The sequence below is a fragment of the Neophocaena asiaeorientalis genome, unplaced genomic scaffold (genome assembly GCF_003031525.2).
Source record: "Neophocaena asiaeorientalis asiaeorientalis breed wild unplaced genomic scaffold, Neophocaena_asiaeorientalis_V1.1 scaffold154, whole genome shotgun sequence".
Lineage (NCBI taxonomy): Eukaryota > Metazoa > Chordata > Mammalia > Artiodactyla > Phocoenidae > Neophocaena > Neophocaena asiaeorientalis.
The window spans coordinates 5,454,697-5,460,623 of record NW_020172982.1 but is presented as its reverse complement, the minus strand read 5'-3'; positions in this window follow the sequence as shown (position 1 = coordinate 5,460,623).

Here is a 5,927-nt window from a genome sequence, read left to right as displayed (position 1 = left end):
TGCATTTGTCAGAGTGATGAATGTACCTAAAGATGTGTGCATTTCATTGTCTATAAATTTTACAGCGAAAGAACAAACTGTAAATTAATATTCAACTCTAGCAAACTATATGCAAGCTGAAAATTTTAGGGGGCAGTTTACTGATGACTGCAATTTACTTTATTATTTTTTTGAAACCCAAGATGGACTGATGGATAGATATGTAATAAACAAGTACAAAATAGTGGTAAAATACAGGTGGTAGGTGTCTGGGTGTTCCCTGTAAAATTCTTTTGACTTCACCAGTTAAGGGTGTTGGAAAGTGACAGTAGGTGAAATTTTGGTTTTACATTGTAAAGATTTCCCTGATTTCCTTGAGGGCTGGAGTAAAATTAGAAGGATTTAGGGGAACCCGCATACACAGTTGATGGGAATGTAAATTGATACAGCCACTATGAAGAACAGTATGGAGGTTCCTTAAAAAACTAAAAATAGAACTACTATACGACCCAGCAATCCCACTACTGGGCATATACCCTGAGAAAACCATAATTCAAAAAGAGTCATGTACCACAATGCTCATTGCAGCTCTAATAGCCAGAACATAGAAGCAACCTAAGTGTCCATCAACAGATGAATGGATAAAGAAGATGTGGCACATATATACAATGGAGTATTACTCAGCCATAAAAAGAAACGAAATTGAGTTATTTGTCATGAGGTGGATGGACCTAGAGTCTGTCATACAGTGTGAAGTAAGTCAGAAAGAGAAATACAAATACTGTATGCTAACACATATACATGGAATCTAAAAAAAAAAAAAAAAGTGGTCATGAAGAACCTAGGGGCAAGACAGGAATAAAGACGCAGACCTACTAGAGAAAGGACTTGAGGACATGGGGAGGGGGAAGGGTAAGCTGGGACAAAGTGAGGGTGTCATGGACATATATACACTACCAAATGTAAAACTGATAGCTAGTGGGAAGCAGCCGCATAGCACAGGGAGATCAGCTTGGTGCTTTGTGACCAGCTAGAAGGGTGGGATAGGGAGGGTGGGAGGGAGGGAGATGCAAGAGGGAAGAGATATGGGGATATATGTATATATATAACTGATTCACTTTGTTATAAAGCACAAAGTAACACACCACTGTAAAGCAATTATACTCCAATGAAGATGTTAAAAAATAAAATTAAAAATTAAAAATAAGTAAATAAATAAATAAAATAAAATGCCACATTAAAAAAAAGTAGTTTCTAATAATTTTAACTACATAGTTATGATTGCCACAAATAATATAAATTACAATGATAAAGTGTAAATTTTAATGTGTTATTGACTATACTAGATGACACAATGAAATGCTTATTTGCTTGAACCCATATGTAGACTCCTAGCAGCTGCATCATTGAACTGACATAGGTGTTTTGTATTGTAATTCAAAAACCACAGATGTCCTTGCCATAACGAATGGTATTCCAAAATGAGGAAATAAATCTTGGTCTGGTTTTGCCTTAAAAAAAAAAAGGATTTAGGGGAAGAGGTAAGAGAATCAACTACAAAAAGCTTCACACTCTTTTACACTTTTACTACAAAAACCTACATTTCTGTTAGGATCAAAAACTGGAAAGCGCTGCTGTGCAGGAAAGGTCTGGTCTTGAGCATCCCGCGTTCCCCTAGCACTTGAGGACCGCCTGGAGCAGACAGGTCAGCCCGGCGCCCCCTGCCGGGAGCTCCTGACATTGCTCCTGCTCTGGGCACCCGCTCTAGCTTCGCAGGAACCTTGGGGGAAGGGAAACTCCTCGACACAACCCCCTCCCCGGCACACTTCTGCCCCTGAGCCTTGGGAGGTAACTCGGAGCTAATGGCGGGCGAGGGAGGACCATGGACAGACGGCAGGCCGGCAGGGCGCCAGTTCACCCCGGGGCTAAGGTAGGTGAGGTATCACCCTTTAGCTGCAGGGTCTCTGCCCACCCCAATCCCCAACACATTCTCCACTCTGGCCCTTCTTTCTCTTTTAACTGTGTTGTTTGCGTACCATCACATCACAGAGTCGGCCCTGGAAGGGATGCTGGAGGGAGGGCATAGTTCAATCCCCTCACTTCGCAGAGGAGCGCTGAACCCAGGACGGGAAAGGGAACCTCTAGAGACCATTGAGGATACGGAAGTGATTTTTACTGTCCAGAAGCATTAAGCCAATGATTCCTGCCCTCTGAGGTAGAAGTTCACCTTGGACGATGCCGGCACCAACTAGAACACTAAGGATCCTCCCCGTATGCTCTCGTCTGGGGGACCGGTGATGAGATACAGACTCGGTTGTCTGTTGTCCCGTGTTTCAGATTCTCCTGAGGAAGCAGTGTCTGAAGGCTGAGGTCATCACTGAGTCAGTCTTTACTGACAGGGCAGTTTCTAGCTGAGAAGGCCTAAATCCAGAGTCACCCCTCAGTGACTCCAGCCCAGAGGGCTTGTGAGAGACCCACCACCCAGGCTGAGCCGGAGAGAGGACCCCCCAGGGCGCCTCACTGCCCCAGGGACAACTCCCACTTTCTCCTCGTGCTATTTAACGGCAGGGACCTTGGGTCTGTATAGGCTTCACCGTCTGCAAAGTTTTTAACACACCTCATTTAGTCTTGCAGCCACTTGAGTTTACCCTTTTTACAGATGAGAGAAAATTTTACTTAGGGGTTGGGGGGATAACATTAGACTATTATGTACTGAATCCTTGCCTAAGAGCTTCCCCTTTACCCCTTCCCAAACAACCCACATCTGCAGAGATCAAAGCAGACCTACGAAAAACCACTCTGCCAAGGAGACCCCAAGCCCAGTCAGTGCCTCTCTGTTACACATAACAGCTGAGAACAGATTCTAAGGCCCAAATATCTGGGTTTTGCAATCCGACTCTCTACTCAGTAGCTGTGCGACCTTCAATAAGTTACTGAAACCCTGAACGCTGGTTTCAGAATCACCTCTTGGGGTTAAGCGATAGTGGTGTGCTGCTAATGTCTAACAACCAGCTCCCTGGGAAGGAAAAACATATGTGTGAGTGTGTATGTATGTATTATTCTTACTGAAAGGCCATGCAGCACACAATATATAAACCATACAATACTCTTTACTGTAAATTCCATATAAACAATTAATTCTCAAAGAATGCATTCTTTTATTTTTGCCAGAGTTGCAACTGACAAACAAGTATAGTTCTGGCATGAATGTTGATTGATATTTTAAGTATATTAATACAACAAAACAAACAAGAACTATGTTAGAACTTGACTTGTTTATCAGTGATAGGAGAAACTTCTTTGCTGAATCAGATAATAGATTTCAACTACTGGACAATTTCTTCACTTCTCTGTGCCATTTGCAATGGTTAATGGCAACAGACTTTTAACCTGTATTATTAACATTTTCTCCATCACTTTCTTAGGTCTAGAAAGTCAACAAAACAATAAATCAAGCCGTGATTCAGAGCATGTGCAGCTTTTCACGGTATAAATAATCCCTTGGCAGGGAGCTGGGAAGAGATGTGCAGGAACACAGCATCATGAAGTATTCCCACCATACACATAACCCACCATACACATAAAGCATTAACAATAAACTTAAAAGAATTAGGAAGAGGCGAGCTTTGAGTATTCTCTTTCAAATATAACTCAACTGTAAGCTTATATGATTTAACTTTTAATAATGGCTGTGTTTCTAACAACCAGGTCCCTAAATTCCTGAACGTGTCACACCAGACCTCAGGAGCCCCCAGAAGCCGGCCCCGGCACAGCACGGCTAGAACAGGAGCTGCTGGCACCCACCAATGCAAGTGCTGTGACTGACAGCCAGCCACCTGCTGTACCGGCATACAACTTCACAACGCTGTCCAGATTAGCGCCCTGGATTTTCATGGAACCTCCCTTTACATTTGGATTAAAAAAAAATAAAAATCCTGAGACACAGATGTTCAATAAACGTTAAGTAATGAAGAACTAAACCATCAGTCTATTCCTCAAAAATCCTGTCAGATAAAACAGTTCAGAAAAAGAACAGCAATTGCAGGGGCAGGGGAGGGGCAAAAAGGTGATCGAGAGAATGGAAGTGTAGGTGCTTTCCACTTTTGGAAACTACCCTACTTGTGTTTAACTGCAGAATCTCTCAAGAAATGAAATGCCTCTTGTAGGAGGGAAAATTATAGATGAAAATTTACAAGCAAAGCAACAAAGTAATGGGGCGGGGGGGTGTGGGGAAACTGCTGAGGTTAAGGGTAAGGAGGGTTCAGAGAAAAATGAAACAACGGAAGAGAAAAACGCTTACCTTCGAGACCTCAGAAGATCACACTCAATTCTACGTACACCAGTAGGAAAATGGAGAAAAAAGATTTAGGAACGCCACATTCACCCCAGGTGTTTTGTATTGAGTTTTCTGAAAAACACTGATCTCACCCTCTTTAGTAATTTATTAAAATGTAGGGGAGGGCTTCCCTGGTGGCACAGTGGTTGGGAGTCCACCTGCCGATGCAGGGGACACGGGTTCATGCCCCGGTCCGGGAAGATCCCACATGCCGCGGAGCAGCTGGGCCCGTGAGCCATGGCCGCTGAGCCTGCGCGTCCGAAGCCTGTGCTCTGCAACGGGAGAGGCCACACAGTGAGGCCCGCGTACCGCAAAAAAAAAAAAAAAAAAAAAAAATGTAGGGGAAATGCTGATTTTGAGAGCATGATTACCTTCTGGGGAAATGTGCCCCACATAAAGCGTTCTCGAGAGGTTCTGAGCTTCCTCGGAGACTGCCCTTATGGATCCTACACCCGTTCGATGCACTGTTGCTCTAAGTGCATCTACTACTCTGGTGTCTGAAAAATCACCCCAAAGCCACCAACTTTCACACTGTGAAGAGCAACTCTGACTTTCACAGAGTTTTCCTACACCTTTAGACAGAGTAAGAGTTAAGAAAAGCAAATGTAACACTTTAACAGGCCGAAATGCGTGTAAAAACTAAAACCAGATCCGTGAACTGGCTGTCTTTACTCATTTACTCAGCTGTAGCATTCCCAAAATTTGGAAGGACTTTAATCTCTTTTGTTTTCCATCAACCACACATTTATTTAGAGCTCAATGTTTCTTACGCTGTGCAAAAAAGGGGCAAAATATAATGCAAATTTGTACACTAATCCACAGAATATGACCAACATCCTGATGAAAACCCAAAGTGGGTTAACAGGGATTTTTTTCTCCAGAAAAGCACACTTTCCAAGGAGCCCTCAGAAGAGCTCAGCACAGAAAAAAAAAAAAGGGGGGGGAGGGGTTATTTGGTGGAGAAAGTTTGGGAAAAACTATATCCCGCTAAATCCTTCCTTAGGATCCACGACGCACATTTGCTCATGGGAGCACAGGAATGCCACAGAGACGTCTCAGTAACCTTGGTTAACCCAGTATTGCCACATTTGTTTAATCAAGAAGCCCATTTCTCCCACCTAACATCGATTAACATTCACAGAAGAGTAGTGGATGTTACTGGTCTTGGAAACAACCGCAGGGAGTGCTGAGTTAAGTAGCTACCTTAACTTTGCCCCCCTGGCTGCAACCACTGGGAAAGGGAAAAAGGAGGTCGTGGTCCTGCTGAGGCTCCTTATCCCATTCACGGCCAAGGCTGAGTCTCAGCTACATCAGGTTTCCTACCCCTTCCTCTCTCACCATCTCCTTCCCAGAAAGACCACCTTATCCAATACGGCAAACCACCATTCAGCTGGCATTACAGAAAAACGATCCTTGCTGGAATCTCTCAACAAACTCTACGACAGTCTTCTTTTTAAAACAGCCCTGCATACGGACATGCCCCCTCCTCCCACTGAATCAAGAGATTTGTGCAATGCGTAGGAGACCCTGCTCTGCTCCAGGGAAAGTAGCAAGTTAAATTATAGATGGTCTTACCAAAAAGTCAGGATAGAAAGATACCAGAAACCACAGC